This window comes from Lepisma saccharinum, chromosome 3 (assembly GCF_977018435.1).
Source record: "Lepisma saccharinum chromosome 3, izLepSacc3.1, whole genome shotgun sequence".
Taxonomy (NCBI): domain Eukaryota; kingdom Metazoa; phylum Arthropoda; class Insecta; order Zygentoma; family Lepismatidae; genus Lepisma; species Lepisma saccharinum.
The window spans coordinates 22,845,320-22,861,775 of NC_139231.1; the positions used below are offsets into that span (position 1 = coordinate 22,845,320).

Below are 16,456 nucleotides of genomic sequence, written 5' to 3' on the forward strand. Positions count from 1 at the left end.
ATAAGTACAGCAGGGAGCAAAGAACTTAGCACTTAATGCAAAATACATAATCAAGTGCAATACTCTGACAATCTTTACTAAGGACGATACTGTGTAAAATATTCACTGCCCAACTATTTTTGTCTACTGTACCACTTATTATATTGTATCAGTATTAACACTGTGTCCACCGCTAATGTCATAACTTGGCTTTCCTTGTATAACATCCAGATATTGTTAATGGATTACCATATGTCATGTAAACTGTAATGTTCCTTTGCATCAATCAAGGAGCCACTACTAATAATTTCTCAACTATACTGTATTTTTAAAATCTTTACCCAGCGAAGGAAGCTCTTTGCTCCCAGGATTCTTCGACAACGGACCGATATAAGTGCTACCATTGCGTGTGTTTTGTGGATCATATCTATATGGATCAGTGCAGCTATACAGTGCAGCTATACAATGAAAACTCCAGTGATAGAAATCAAAGTGAAAACAAACCCTGTTAATTCATCATCTTTGTGTACTGTTCTTATATTTCTAGACATTCCTAAGTGTTTATGTACTTCTACGTGTTTATGCGATACCACGTGTCATGTATTTTCATAACTATTCTCTTTTGCATGGCACATGCTTGTGCCAGTGCATAAGACATACATAATGTGGGACTTCCAAGCTCCCACCTTATACACATTGCATTTATCTATGTCTCACTATGTACAATTTGGGTGGGACTACTTGGGTCAAATTAATACCAACATGAAGAGTAAGCTCGGTGGAAATGTTGCATGTTCTTTGTCAGCTTGATATCTGATGTATGTAAAATTTTCCCTTCCCATCTCATACACTCTTTTTTAAAATTTATTTTACAGTTCGATATATCAATCGAGTCCACGATATTCCTATTTTTATGATTCCATATATTATGTATATAGATACATACACCTATATTGTGAAGACGCATCCTTGCGTCATGGTTATCGAATGTATATTGTAACAAAATGGCATCCTGCGATGCCTTACTTGGTATAATAATCATATATGAGACTTTCTACAAAGAAGGATATTACCCTTCTGCAATATGAACTTTTAATTAAAATATATATATAGAATATCCTATGTAAAAGGGCCTCAGAGCCCTTCCTACTATGTGATCCTATGCTATGTAGCAGAATTGTATTTTCTTATATCTTCTAATAAATGTTTTAATCTGTTCTTATCAGCTTAATATCTGATACGACCTGCATTGCAGGTCCAGTATATTAAACTGATTTTTGGAAACAGGTGAGGCGGTCGTGGCTTGCCACACCCTCACCACCTGTCGGCCCGGCATTGCAGTACAGTCGGGAACGGCAGACCTTATCGAATGCAAAAAAAAAAAAAAAAAAAACGATTTACCCAAAAATGTGTTTCATATTTTGGATTTGTGCAATGTTAATACATCGGATATTTAGTTGCCTACAGAACATGCGACATTTCCATTGAAAAGCTTATTCTACTTCTTTCACTTCCCTTTACGTCGCGTTACTACAATTTCGGATAATCGCGACGATGGATGGCAGGATGGAACATTTTCTATATTTACAACTTCCCTCTCTTCGTAACGCTTAACACTGACCACTCCAGCACAGAGGCTCGCCCACACATGAACCATATCCTCGATTTCTCTAGGTAATTTGCAATGTTCATTTGTCACTTTAGGTAAGGCGATTCACACATGCACACCTCAAATTGCCCTCTGTGTGCCTATCTTTCTTTCATATCACTTTTCTCCACAACCATTCGCAACGCTCAATACAGCGTCACAGCTTGTCTCCCGTTCGTTTAAACCCGTACCGAGGCATTCGCGGTGTGTGCAACGGGCACCTTTTGGTGGAACAATTTCGTTTCGCGAAATGTATCCACTTCTGCAATTTTACACGTTTTCCTCCTTATGTGGCCTCTTTTCTATTTCTGCAATACACACTTATATGAAAAGGTATTCCGTAAACCCACATGCGTTGCTTTTGAGTGGAAACGTTGTACACTGCGAAACGAGAGTCAAGTTGGGCCAATGCTACCTACATTCCCCGATGGGCGCATTTCATTCTATTTACTGCAATCCAGAAATATTAGCAGCTTGGGCGTCCAATGGCGGGAAACCAGTGACGACTCTACGATCGTGCGCCAGTGCGGGAAAATCCACGCTGCGCGAGGGAATTTCTCAGAGCACCGGAAACGGAACCTGTTTGCTAGCCATTGGTATAAGTACCTGGCCCTCAAAAAGTGTCACTCCAGATCACTTCCTTTCCTCACCCTGACAAATTGTGGTGCATATCGACAAATCTCACATATCAATTAAATGTGTCCTTCTGGGCTGCGTTTAAATACATGTTCACTTGTGATCAGAAATCTTGTGATAAATCTGCAGGGTCAACGGAACTGTGACTCCCACGGCCAGGTAAGCTGTTGTTCACGTTCATTTTGACACTTTTTGCAATGAAACCCATCGCTTCTCGGCCTTTTGGCTAAGATCAAAGTGTAGTATCTGTTCTTATCAGCTTAATATCTGATACGACCTGCATTGCAGGTCCAGTATATTAAACTGATTTTTGGAAACAGGTGAGGCGGTCGTGGCTTGCCACACCCTCACCACCTGTCGGCCCGGCATTGCAGTACAGTCGGGAACGGCAGACCTTATCGAATGCAAAAAAAAAAAAAAAAAAACGATTTACCCAAAAATGTGTTTCATATTTTGGATTTGTGCAATGTTAATACATCGGATATTTAGTTGCCTACAGAACATGCGACATTTCCATTGAAAAGCTTATTCTACTTCTTTCACTTCCCTTTACGTCGCGTTACTACAATTTCGGATAATCGCGACGATGGATGGCAGGATGGAACATTTTCTATATTTACAACTTCCCTCTCTTCGTAACGCTTAACACTGACCACTCCAGCACAGAGGCTCGCCCACACATGAACCATATCCTCGATTTCTCTAGGTAATTTGCAATGTTCATTTGTCACTTTAGGTAAGGCGATTCACACATGCACACCTCAAATTGCCCTCTGTGTGCCTATCTTTCTTTCATATCACTTTTCTCCACAACCATTCGCAACGCTCAATACAGCGTCACAGCTTGTCTCCCGTTCGTTTAAACCCGTACCGAGGCATTCGCGGTGTGTGCAACGGGCACCTTTTGGTGGAACAATTTCGTTTCGCGAAATGTATCCACTTCTGCAATTTTACACGTTTTCCTCCTTATGTGGCCTCTTTTCTATTTCTGCAATACACACTTATATGAAAAGGTATTCCGTAAACCCACATGCGTTGCTTTTGAGTGGAAACGTTGTACACTGCGAAACGAGAGTCAAGTTGGGCCAATGCTACCTACATTCCCCGATGGGCGCATTTCATTCTATTTACTGCAATCCAGAAATATTAGCAGCTTGGGCGTCCAATGGCGGGAAACCAGTGACGACTCTACGATCGTGCGCCAGTGCGGGAAAATCCACGCTGCGCGAGGGAATTTCTCAGAGCACCGGAAACGGAACCTGTTTGCTAGCCATTGGTATAAGTACCTGGCCCTCAAAAAGTGTCACTCCAGATCACTTCCTTTCCTCACCCTGACAAATTGTGGTGCATATCGACAAATCTCACATATCAATTAAATGTGTCCTTCTGGGCTGCGTTTAAATACATGTTCACTTGTGATCAGAAATCTTGTGATAAATCTGCAGGGTCAACGGAACTGTGACTCCCACGGCCAGGTAAGCTGTTGTTCACGTTCATTTTGACACTTTTTGCAATGAAACCCATCGCTTCTCGGCCTTTTGGCTAAGATCAAAGTGTAGTATCTGTTCTTATCAGCTTAATTATTAATAACGGGCTACACTTTGATATTTTTGGGCATATACTTAAAAGAGACGGGCCTTGGCTGAACAGTCTCTAACTGCGTATTTTTTTTTGTCTTTTAGCTTACATTCGTGTTTTCTCTGTTATAGTACTTGAAGAAAAGTTGACTGCCATTCAGCAGGTGCCAGCCCTCATCTCGCCGAAATACTCCAGAGGCGTACCAACCAGCGGAGATCCAGCCCTCGTTCTTCCGAGGTTCCAGAGGCGAGCTGGCCCTGACTGGTAGAGGTGGACTGCCATCCAGCAGGGAACCAGCCCCTGTCCCGCCGAAGCTCCTGAGGCGTACCATCCAGCGGGGATCCAGCCCCCGTTCTTCCGAGGTTCCAGAGTCGTGCTGAGGCGTACCATCCAGCGGGTATCCAGCCCCCGTTCTTCCGAGGTTCCAGAGGCGTGCTGAGGCGTACCATCCAGCGGGGTTCCAGCCCCTGTGCCGCCGAAGCTCCAGGGGCGTACCATCCAGCGGGGATTCAGCCCCCGTTCTTCCGAGGTTCCAGAGGTGTGCTGAGGCGTACCATCCAGCGGGGAACCAGCACCCGTATCGCCGAAGCTCTGGAGGAGTACCATCCAGCAGGGAACCAGCCCCTGTCCCGCCGAAGCTCCTGAGGCGTACTATCCAGCGGGGATCCAGCCCCCGTTCTTCCGAGATTCCAGAGGCGTGCTGAGGAGTACCATCCAGCGGGGTTCCAGCCCCTGTGCCGCCGAAGCTCCAGGGGCGTACCATCCAGCGGGGATTCAGCCCCCGTTCTTCCGAGGTTTCAGAGGCGTGCTGAGGCGTACCATCCAGCGGGGAACCAGCACCCGTATCGCCGAAGCTCTGGAGGAGTACCATCCAGCAGGGAGCCAGCCCCCGTCTCGCCGAAGTTTCAGGGACGTGCCAGCCCCTGATAGGAGGGGTGGACTGCCATCCGGCGGGGAGCCAGCTCCGACTAAAGGAGGTGGACTGCGATCCAGTGAGGAGCCAGTCCGTGTCATTCTGGGGTGTGTTGCCTAGGTCTGGGGCATACCAGCGAAGGCCGCTTCCAGCAGTGAACTTGCCCTGTCAAGAGATTTGGCCTCTGTTACCTTGAAGACTGCAGCGGGACTTAATGGCGGACTGGACCGGACCGATGATGAAGATCCCATCTTTAAGAGCGGGTATAGTTATCGTTTATAACTAAGAACTATAATATTCTTATTTTGTTGTTCTAATATGTCTGTTAGCTCGTGTCGATCAACAATGGAAGAGGATAGTGTGATTCTTGAAATTCCTCTTCCTTCTACATTTAAATGCACCAAATGCTTTACTAATATTGCTAGTGGCTCTGCCAAAAGGGGTACCTTCGGTGAATATAAAACTCACAATGACCTATATAAACATGTCAAAAAATACCATAAAGGTACTTTGCTGACCTTTAAATGTTCGAAATGTGGGTTACTATTTGACTTATTAAAACAAGGAAAATCACACTTTAAGGTCTGTAAAAGCTCATGTGAAGAGTGTGTTAGTGATAGTCCCCTAGGTGTAGTTGAAGATTTGGTAGTCGAGAATAATGTGACTATTAATGATACTTTAAGCATTACGGGTAATAAAAGCTATGTAGGGATGATCAACGGAAGCTTACTGTTTGAGGACAATAACGAGTTCTTGACTGTTAATGACGATGACGATAACCCGTCTGATACTCATGTGCTTGACAAGGAGAATTTAGTTGTTGCCACCTCTACCCCTATCCCAATTCAAGTTACCGGGATTGAAGGCAATAGCAAAGATATTGCGTTGTGGAGTCGTCCTCTGGACTCTAGTAAACTGGTGACCATCCCAGAAGCCCAGGACATCAGTGATGCTCAGCTGGATGGCTACCTTTCGGACTCTCTAGAGGGACCCATCATCCAGTCGGACCCCAACCCACCAGAATTGAGGCAAGTCACTTATAACGACCATGATGTAGAAACCACGAGTAGCGGAGTTAGGGTCAATGGTGAAAATTTCAGGATTATAAATGAAACATTTGGTTCTAGTACGGATTATGTTTATCCTGATGACTCTAACAATGTGCCTCCCTTTAATGCCCCAGGTGTTCAGACTTACACTGTTGAAGAGACCGGTTTGATTGATTTAGAGTTGGATGTTGTGACCAACTGGGTTTCATCTAGTAATAATTTGGGCTCTAATCAGTGCTCCGAGAGGGCGCATGATATGGATCAGCTGGATGGCTGCCTCTCTGACTCTCTAGAGGGACCCATCATCCAGTCGGACCCCAACCCATCAGAATTGAGGCAAGTCACTTATAACGATCATAATGTAGAAACCACGAGTAGTGGAGTTAGGGTCAATGGTGAAAAGTTCAGGATTATAAATGAATCATTTGGTTCTAGTACGGATAATGTTTATCCTGATGACTCTAACAATGTGTCTCCCTTTAATGCCTCTGGTGTTCAGACTTATACTGTTGAAGAGACCGGTTTGATTGATATAGAGTTGGATGTTGTGACCAACCGGGTCTCATCTAGTAATAATTTGGGCTCTAATCAGTGTTCCGAGAGGGCGCTTGATATGGATTTGAACCTCTCTCTCTCCCCTCTAGCTAATTCTTCACAGGCCACTGCTATTGATCAGACTTTACAGGGGGAAATTATGGTCGTTGACGGAGAGGAATACATAATCCTTGATGAATTTATTGCTGCTCCGGAATCTGCCCCTTTAATTGACCGACCAGCTGACATAAGGAATGACAATGAAATAAAGCTAACCAACTTCCAATCCCATTGGTTGACATTGCTGAGAGAGGCTGTTGATTTTGAAGACTTTGAGGTGACTGTCGATGGACTTATATTGGCTATGAAACCCAAGTCAAATGAAATTAATCAGCCTCAAAATAATAACAACAGCAGTAGGTCTACTCATACCAGCTATGTACACCCGAGAGCTAATCCTTCTGCCCAAAGATCCAACATTAGAGACGGAAGGTTTAATCGGCGTAATAATGGCCCTAGATTTGATGCTCAGAAGGCTTCCAAAATACAAAAATTATTTAGAGTGAACAAAAAGAAAGCGGTTAACTCCATCCTAAATCAATCCTCACAATATTGTGAGGTAGAAGCTGCCGAGATTCAGAAGCACTTTGAAGATCTCTTTAAAAGTAAAAGGATGGTTAATCTGGACTTACCTGATAATTTAAACTCAGAAGAAGGTAATGAGCCGTCTGACGAGGGTGAGGAAGTGTGTGACGATAACAATGACATGTCTCTCAGACCAATTACTTGCGATGAAGTTAGAAAAAGACTTGGTAAAACTGCAAATACCAGTCCTGGGCCTGATGGGGTTTCTTATGCTGCTCTGAAGAAGTATGATTCGGGCTGTATTGTACTGACATACATCTTTAATAGATGTCTGAACGCGAATCGTATTCCTGCCAGCTGGAAGAAATCAAACACGGTATTAGTTTACAAAAAGGGTGATAAGCAGATCTTGGATAATTGGCGTCCGATTACACTTGGCAACACCATTTCGAAACTTTATGCTGGTGTCATTTCAGATCGAATTTCTCAATTCTGTGAAAGGAATGAAATTCTCTCAGGTGTTCAGAAAGGGTTTCGGCCTTATGAGGGATGTGTTGAGCATAACTTCATTATACAGGCTGCTATCAATGACGCACGGAGAAATAACAAAGAGGTGGTGGTAGCTTGGCTCGACTTGGCGAATGCCTTTAACTCGGTCCCTCATAAGCACATCCTAGATAGCCTACGTAAATTTGGTTTTCCTGATCGTATCTTAACTATCATTAAGGATATGTACTCTAATTCTACCACTCGAATTAGAAGTAGTACTGGGTATACCAAGGACATTCCAATCTCTGCTGGGGTTAAACAGGGCTGTCCTCTTAGCCCTGTCCTTTTTAATATCGCTATGGAGTCTATTATTAGTCAGTTAACTTCTGTTAGTGACTCTCATGGCTACAAACTTCTTGGTGACTCATACTCATGTTTAGCATATGCCGACGACCTAGTCGTCATTGCTAAATCATCCGCTTTGATGCAGGAATTGCTAACCGTAGCTCATAAAACAGCTGATTCCATCGGTTTGAAGTTTAAACCTCCAAAATGCGCATCATTACATGTCAACTGTAAAGGTAAAAGAAGAGTAGAGGGTTCTACTTTTCTCCTTGGAGGTAACCCTATGAGGGTTCTGAAGGAGGGGGAAATATATTGCTATTTGGGAATCCCGGCAGGTTTCAAATCAAATTTAAGTCCGGATGAAACCCTAATTAAAGCCACGGAAGACCTGCAGAAAATAGATGTTAGTCTTCTTGCCCCGTGGCAAAAAATTGATGCAATAAGGTCCTTCATTTTGCCTCGCTTTCAGCATTCTCTTAGGGGTTCACTTATAATGAAAAAGAACTTCAGAGAAATTGACTCGGCTTTGAAGCGACTGGTTAAGAAGTGGCTTAACTTGCCAGCTCGGGCTAGTCCCGAAATAGTTTTTATGTCCACGGATAAGGGTGGTGCTGGCATTCTGCCCCTGAGTGAACTGGTTGATATTTCGAGCATTGTCCGTGCATATAGATTGCTGACGACTCCTGATGTGAATGTCCAAAGAGTGGCATTGGGTGAATTGAAGAGTGTGGTAAGAAGGAAAATTAGGAAGGATCCCTCATGGTCTGAGTTGACTGATTACTTGAATGGCAGGAATGATGAGGAGTTTTCCAGAGATGGAGGTGATACTTCTTCTACCTGGTCCTACTGCAGAAAGTCAACTGTGTTACTGAAGAAGCAATTCAACATTGAATGGTCGTTCAGTAACAACAGAAATTCCCTGGAGATTAGATTTACTTGTCCCTCTAGTGGAAACAAAATAATTGTTGATGAATCTTCACGTGGCTATTTACAATCAATGCTCAGAAAAGCTGCTCAAGAGTTTTACTTGGTTAAAATCAAAAAGAAGCCTGACCAAGGAAAAGTAATGGACATTTCTTCAGCCTCCTACTTCTCCAATCACTTTGTTAGGGAGGGTAAATATACCCGCTTTGCAGATTGGAGATTTATACACCAGGCTCGTCTGGGAACCGTAAAATTAAATGGTACTACTAGATACGGACAAGGAGATAAAAGGTGTAGGCGATGTGGGTACGCTGTCGAAACTTTGCCTCATGTGATCAACCACTGCAGACTTCATTCTGCTGCATGGCAGCTGCGCCACAATGCAATTCAAGAGCGTATAGCTAAAGCGATTGCATCCAAATTCTCCATCATTAATATTAATAAAAGAGTTGAGGGGTGCAATAGCACACTAAGGCCTGACATAGTTGCATATTCTAATGAGAAAAAGTCGTGTCACATTGTGGATGTAGCTGTACCATTTGACAACAGGAAGGAATCTCTTGAAGCTGTTCGAATGCTTAAACAACTAAAATACGAATCGCTTGCTGACCAACTTATTGCAAAAGGGTGGCGGGTCACATGTGATGCTCTAGTTGTTGGAGCCCTTGGAACATGGGACCCGGCCAACGATAGTATTATTAGAGCATTGGGCATTAGTGATCGATACTCAGGCCTAATGAAGAGGCTTATTGTGAGCGACACTATTAAATGGTCCAGGGATATTTTTATTGAGCATATAACAGGGGCTAGACAGTACTAAGATTTTACCTTCCTACCTGTTGAACTCTTGAAGTATAACTACTGACGATTTCATTAACTGGTGACTTGTTTTGTGTAAGTAGTAGTAGATTGACTTTACCAGTCTTAAACCTGATATGACCTATATCCTACCGAGCATGTTACCGGGAAGCTGTAATATTGGACTGGCCCTGTAGGATATTAATGTTAGCCTTTTGTTTTATCTTGGCCAATCGGTTATTAATGAATTATATGCTAATAAATGTAAATTAGCTATATTTTAAATATTGTAAGCGGCCTTACTGATTAAGGGTTGTTTGAATATTTCATGTAGTGGACCTATAACTTTTATATAATTTTAATTATAATTTAACGTTTGTATATTATTATATGTCCATGGCATGATTGAATTTTATTTGGTTAAAGGCCACTATATTCATTTAATTATTGGATTATATTCTGCTCAAAGTCTATGCAACTGCAAATCATATTGTATTTTATTTGTTTTTCGGTGTCTTTGAGTTTATTGTCTACTTGTGAATTTCCACTTATTGTGTTATAAATGAATTGTATGCAATGAATGCAAATTTACTTTATTTAATGATGTAAACTGCCTTTATGATGAACAGTCGTATGATTATTGTATTTTAAATTGAGTGATCCTATATCATAGGATGGAGGATAGTCATTTACTAATGGCTCTGTAATTATTGTATGTCAAACTAAGTAGAGTTATTATCGTGATTATACGTTACTTAATATTCTGGATTAATTTTTTAGAAATATATTCACCTGACACATGACTCTTATGGTTATCATACGGCCAATTTGTTATGTATATGGTCCCGCAACGATATATCTAATGCTGTACACTTATGCAATTGCTAAATCTTATTGGTTTTAACTTGCCTTTAGTGTTTTTGAATATTTGATCTAAGGTTGAAGTCTCGCTTGCTTATTTTATGGTTGTATCTTATGAGATTATTTAGTATAGCATACGTTGTCATCTTTGAAGATTGACAAATTTAACTCCTAGTTGTAGTGGGGTTAATGTTCATATGTTAAATTTGAACTATTTAAGCGTATGAGGCATAAACTCAAATGGTTTATGAATATTTAGCGATACTCATATTGGTTATACTGGATATGTTATGAATTGATGACGTAGTTAATGAACTTGAACTTGATCTTCTAATTCAATAATTGATTTGTATTTTACAATACCTGATTTTGATTGGATTTTATAACTCTGTTCTAATATTATGTCTATACTGCCAGCTAAGGCTGTGCAACTTGAAATCTCATTTTAAAATAGGTGAGCTGTATATTCTGAACTTCGTTCAGCATTTTCTGTAATAAAGTTTTTTTTATCTGTTCTTATCAGCTTAATATCTGATACGACCTGCATTGCAGGTCCAGTATATTAAACTGATTTTTGGAAACAGGTGAGGCGGTCGTGGCTTGCCACACCCTCACCACCTGTCGGCCCGGCATTGCAGTACAGTCGGGAACGGCAGACCTTATCGAATGCAAAAAAAAAAAAAAAAAAAACGATTTACCCAAAAATGTGTTTCATATTTTGGATTTGTGCAATGTTAATACATCGGATATTTAGTTGCCTACAGAACATGCGACATTTCCATTGAAAAGCTTATTCTACTTCTTTCACTTCCCTTTACGTCGCGTTACTACAATTTCGGATAATCGCGACGATGGATGGCAGGATGGAACATTTTCTATATTTACAACTTCCCTCTCTTCGTAACGCTTAACACTGACCACTCCAGCACAGAGGCTCGCCCACACATGAACCATATCCTCGATTTCTCTAGGTAATTTGCAATGTTCATTTGTCACTTTAGGTAAGGCGATTCACACATGCACACCTCAAATTGCCCTCTGTGTGCCTATCTTTCTTTCATATCACTTTTCTCCACAACCATTCGCAACGCTCAATACAGCGTCACAGCTTGTCTCCCGTTCGTTTAAACCCGTACCGAGGCATTCGCGGTGTGTGCAACGGGCACCTTTTGGTGGAACAATTTCGTTTCGCGAAATGTATCCACTTCTGCAATTTTACACGTTTTCCTCCTTATGTGGCCTCTTTTCTATTTCTGCAATACACACTTATATGAAAAGGTATTCCGTAAACCCACATGCGTTGCTTTTGAGTGGAAACGTTGTACACTGCGAAACGAGAGTCAAGTTGGGCCAATGCTACCTACATTCCCCGATGGGCGCATTTCATTCTATTTACTGCAATCCAGAAATATTAGCAGCTTGGGCGTCCAATGGCGGGAAACCAGTGACGACTCTACGATCGTGCGCCAGTGCGGGAAAATCCACGCTGCGCGAGGGAATTTCTCAGAGCACCGGAAACGGAACCTGTTTGCTAGCCATTGGTATAAGTACCTGGCCCTCAAAAAGTGTCACTCCAGATCACTTCCTTTCCTCACCCTGACAAATTGTGGTGCATATCGACAAATCTCACATATCAATTAAATGTGTCCTTCTGGGCTGCGTTTAAATACATGTTCACTTGTGATCAGAAATCTTGTGTGTTCTTATCAGCTTAATATCTGATACGACCTGCATTGCAGGTCCAGTATATTAAACTGATTTTTGGAAACAGGTGAGGCGGTCGTGGCTTGCCACACCCTCACCACCTGTCGGCCCGGCATTGCAGTACAGTCGGGAACGGCAGACCTTATCGAATGCAAAAAAAAAAAAAAAAAAAACGATTTACCCAAAAATGTGTTTCATATTTTGGATTTGTGCAATGTTAATACATCGGATATTTAGTTGCCTACAGAACATGCGACATTTCCATTGAAAAGCTTATTCTACTTCTTTCACTTCCCTTTACGTCGCGTTACTACAATTTCGGATAATCGCGACGATGGATGGCAGGATGGAACATTTTCTATATTTACAACTTCCCTCTCTTCGTAACGCTTAACACTGACCACTCCAGCACAGAGGCTCGCCCACACATGAACCATATCCTCGATTTCTCTAGGTAATTTGCAATGTTCATTTGTCACTTTAGGTAAGGCGATTCACACATGCACACCTCAAATTGCCCTCTGTGTGCCTATCTTTCTTTCATATCACTTTTCTCCACAACCATTCGCAACGCTCAATACAGCGTCACAGCTTGTCTCCCGTTCGTTTAAACCCGTACCGAGGCATTCGCGGTGTGTGCAACGGGCACCTTTTGGTGGAACAATTTCGTTTCGCGAAATGTATCCACTTCTGCAATTTTACACGTTTTCCTCCTTATGTGGCCTCTTTTCTATTTCTGCAATACACACTTATATGAAAAGGTATTCCGTAAACCCACATGCGTTGCTTTTGAGTGGAAACGTTGTACACTGCGAAACGAGAGTCAAGTTGGGCCAATGCTACCTACATTCCCCGATGGGCGCATTTCATTCTATTTACTGCAATCCAGAAATATTAGCAGCTTGGGCGTCCAATGGCGGGAAACCAGTGACGACTCTACGATCGTGCGCCAGTGCGGGAAAATCCACGCTGCGCGAGGGAATTTCTCAGAGCACCGGAAACGGAACCTGTTTGCTAGCCATTGGTATAAGTACCTGGCCCTCAAAAAGTGTCACTCCAGATCACTTCCTTTCCTCACCCTGACAAATTGTGGTGCATATCGACAAATCTCACATATCAATTAAATGTGTCCTTCTGGGCTGCGTTTAAATACATGTTCACTTGTGATCAGAAATCTTGTGATAAATCTGCAGGGTCAACGGAACTGTGACTCCCACGGCCAGGTAAGCTGTTGTTCACGTTCATTTTGACACTTTTTGCAATGAAACCCATCGCTTCTCGGCCTTTTGGCTAAGATCAAAGTGTAGTATCTGTTCTTATCAGCTTAATATCTGATACGACCTGCATTGCAGGTCCAGTATATTAAACTGATTTTTGGAAACAGGTGAGGCGGTCGTGGCTTGCCACACCCTCACCACCTGTCGGCCCGGCATTGCAGTACAGTCGGGAACGGCAGACCTTATCGAATGCAAAAAAAAAAAAAAAAAAAACGATTTACCCAAAAATGTGTTTCATATTTTGGATTTGTGCAATGTTAATACATCGGATATTTAGTTGCCTACAGAACATGCGACATTTCCATTGAAAAGCTTATTCTACTTCTTTCACTTCCCTTTACGTCGCGTTACTACAATTTCGGATAATCGCGACGATGGATGGCAGGATGGAACATTTTCTATATTTACAACTTCCCTCTCTTCGTAACGCTTAACACTGACCACTCCAGCACAGAGGCTCGCCCACACATGAACCATATCCTCGATTTCTCTAGGTAATTTGCAATGTTCATTTGTCACTTTAGGTAAGGCGATTCACACATGCACACCTCAAATTGCCCTCTGTGTGCCTATCTTTCTTTCATATCACTTTTCTCCACAACCATTCGCAACGCTCAATACAGCGTCACAGCTTGTCTCCCGTTCGTTTAAACCCGTACCGAGGCATTCGCGGTGTGTGCAACGGGCACCTTTTGGTGGAACAATTTCGTTTCGCGAAATGTATCCACTTCTGCAATTTTACACGTTTTCCTCCTTATGTGGCCTCTTTTCTATTTCTGCAATACACACTTATATGAAAAGGTATTCCGTAAACCCACATGCGTTGCTTTTGAGTGGAAACGTTGTACACTGCGAAACGAGAGTCAAGTTGGGCCAATGCTACCTACATTCCCCGATGGGCGCATTTCATTCTATTTACTGCAATCCAGAAATATTAGCAGCTTGGGCGTCCAATGGCGGGAAACCAGTGACGACTCTACGATCGTGCGCCAGTGCGGGAAAATCCACGCTGCGCGAGGGAATTTCTCAGAGCACCGGAAACGGAACCTGTTTGCTAGCCATTGGTATAAGTACCTGGCCCTCAAAAAGTGTCACTCCAGATCACTTCCTTTCCTCACCCTGACAAATTGTGGTGCATATCGACAAATCTCACATATCAATTAAATGTGTCCTTCTGGGCTGCGTTTAAATACATGTTCACTTGTGATCAGAAATCTTGTGTGTTCTTATCAGCTTAATATCTGATACGACCTGCATTGCAGGTCCAGTATATTAAACTGATTTTTGGAAACAGGTGAGGCGGTCGTGGCTTGCCACACCCTCACCACCTGTCGGCCCGGCATTGCAGTACAGTCGGGAACGGCAGACCTTATCGAATGCAAAAAAAAAAAAAAAAAAAACGATTTACCCAAAAATGTGTTTCATATTTTGGATTTGTGCAATGTTAATACATCGGATATTTAGTTGCCTACAGAACATGCGACATTTCCATTGAAAAGCTTATTCTACTTCTTTCACTTCCCTTTACGTCGCGTTACTACAATTTCGGATAATCGCGACGATGGATGGCAGGATGGAACATTTTCTATATTTACAACTTCCCTCTCTTCGTAACGCTTAACACTGACCACTCCAGCACAGAGGCTCGCCCACACATGAACCATATCCTCGATTTCTCTAGGTAATTTGCAATGTTCATTTGTCACTTTAGGTAAGGCGATTCACACATGCACACCTCAAATTGCCCTCTGTGTGCCTATCTTTCTTTCATATCACTTTTCTCCACAACCATTCGCAACGCTCAATACAGCGTCACAGCTTGTCTCCCGTTCGTTTAAACCCGTACCGAGGCATTCGCGGTGTGTGCAACGGGCACCTTTTGGTGGAACAATTTCGTTTCGCGAAATGTATCCACTTCTGCAATTTTACACGTTTTCCTCCTTATGTGGCCTCTTTTCTATTTCTGCAATACACACTTATATGAAAAGGTATTCCGTAAACCCACATGCGTTGCTTTTGAGTGGAAACGTTGTACACTGCGAAACGAGAGTCAAGTTGGGCCAATGCTACCTACATTCCCCGATGGGCGCATTTCATTCTATTTACTGCAATCCAGAAATATTAGCAGCTTGGGCGTCCAATGGCGGGAAACCAGTGACGACTCTACGATCGTGCGCCAGTGCGGGAAAATCCACGCTGCGCGAGGGAATTTCTCAGAGCACCGGAAACGGAACCTGTTTGCTAGCCATTGGTATAAGTACCTGGCCCTCAAAAAGTGTCACTCCAGATCACTTCCTTTCCTCACCCTGACAAATTGTGGTGCATATCGACAAATCTCACATATCAATTAAATGTGTCCTTCTGGGCTGCGTTTAAATACATGTTCACTTGTGATCAGAAATCTTGTGATAAATCTGCAGGGTCAACGGAACTGTGACTCCCACGGCCAGGTAAGCTGTTGTTCACGTTCATTTTGACACTTTTTGCAATGAAACCCATCGCTTCTCGGCCTTTTGGCTAAGATCAAAGTGTAGTATCTGTTCTTATCAGCTTAATATCTGATACGACCTGCATTGCAGGTCCAGTATATTAAACTGATTTTTGGAAACAGGTGAGGCGGTCGTGGCTTGCCACACCCTCACCACCTGTCGGCCCGGCATTGCAGTACAGTCGGGAACGGCAGACCTTATCGAATGCAAAAAAAAAAAAAAAAAAAACGATTTACCCAAAAATGTGTTTCATATTTTGGATTTGTGCAATGTTAATACATCGGATATTTAGTTGCCTACAGAACATGCGACATTTCCATTGAAAAGCTTATTCTACTTCTTTCACTTCCCTTTACGTCGCGTTACTACAATTTCGGATAATCGCGACGATGGATGGCAGGATGGAACATTTTCTATATTTACAACTTCCCTCTCTTCGTAACGCTTAACACTGACCACTCCAGCACAGAGGCTCGCCCACACATGAACCATATCCTCGATTTCTCTAGGTAATTTGCAATGTTCATTTGTCACTTTAGGTAAGGCGATTCACACATGCACACCTCAAATTGCCCTCTGTGTGCCTATCTTTCTTTCATATCACTTTTCTCCACAACCATTCGCAACGCTCAATACAGCGTCACAGC

General features: G+C 42.6%; 7 non-coding genes and 1 pseudogene across 7 annotated transcripts; all 8 read left to right on the plus strand.

Annotated features, from left to right (window-relative positions):
• Positions 1-1,160: 1,160 nt before the first annotated feature.
• LOC145986087 (U2 spliceosomal RNA) lies at positions 1,161-1,345 on the plus strand. The gene has a single exon (XR_014441533.1). It is a non-coding gene; the product is annotated as a U2 spliceosomal RNA (small nuclear RNA).
• Positions 1,346-2,469: 1,124 nt separating this feature from the next.
• LOC145986068 (U2 spliceosomal RNA) lies at positions 2,470-2,662 on the plus strand. Its single transcript, XR_014441514.1, has one exon. It is a non-coding gene; the product is annotated as a U2 spliceosomal RNA (small nuclear RNA).
• Positions 2,663-3,785: 1,123 nt separating this feature from the next.
• On the plus strand, positions 3,786-3,890 carry LOC145986098 (U2 spliceosomal RNA; annotated as a pseudogene).
• A 6,921-nt stretch (positions 3,891-10,811) lies between these two features.
• Positions 10,812-11,002, plus strand: LOC145986082 (U2 spliceosomal RNA). The gene has a single exon (XR_014441528.1). It is a non-coding gene; the product is annotated as a U2 spliceosomal RNA (small nuclear RNA).
• Positions 11,003-12,005: 1,003 nt separating this feature from the next.
• Positions 12,006-12,189, plus strand: LOC145986092 (U2 spliceosomal RNA). The gene has a single exon (XR_014441536.1). It is a non-coding gene; the product is annotated as a U2 spliceosomal RNA (small nuclear RNA).
• A 1,124-nt stretch (positions 12,190-13,313) lies between these two features.
• Positions 13,314-13,506, plus strand: LOC145986069 (U2 spliceosomal RNA). The gene has a single exon (XR_014441515.1). It is a non-coding gene; the product is annotated as a U2 spliceosomal RNA (small nuclear RNA).
• A 1,003-nt stretch (positions 13,507-14,509) lies between these two features.
• Positions 14,510-14,693, plus strand: LOC145986093 (U2 spliceosomal RNA). Its single transcript, XR_014441537.1, has one exon. It is a non-coding gene; the product is annotated as a U2 spliceosomal RNA (small nuclear RNA).
• A 1,124-nt stretch (positions 14,694-15,817) lies between these two features.
• Positions 15,818-16,010, plus strand: LOC145986070 (U2 spliceosomal RNA). Its single transcript, XR_014441516.1, has one exon. It is a non-coding gene; the product is annotated as a U2 spliceosomal RNA (small nuclear RNA).
• The last annotated feature ends 446 nt before the right edge of the window (positions 16,011-16,456 follow it).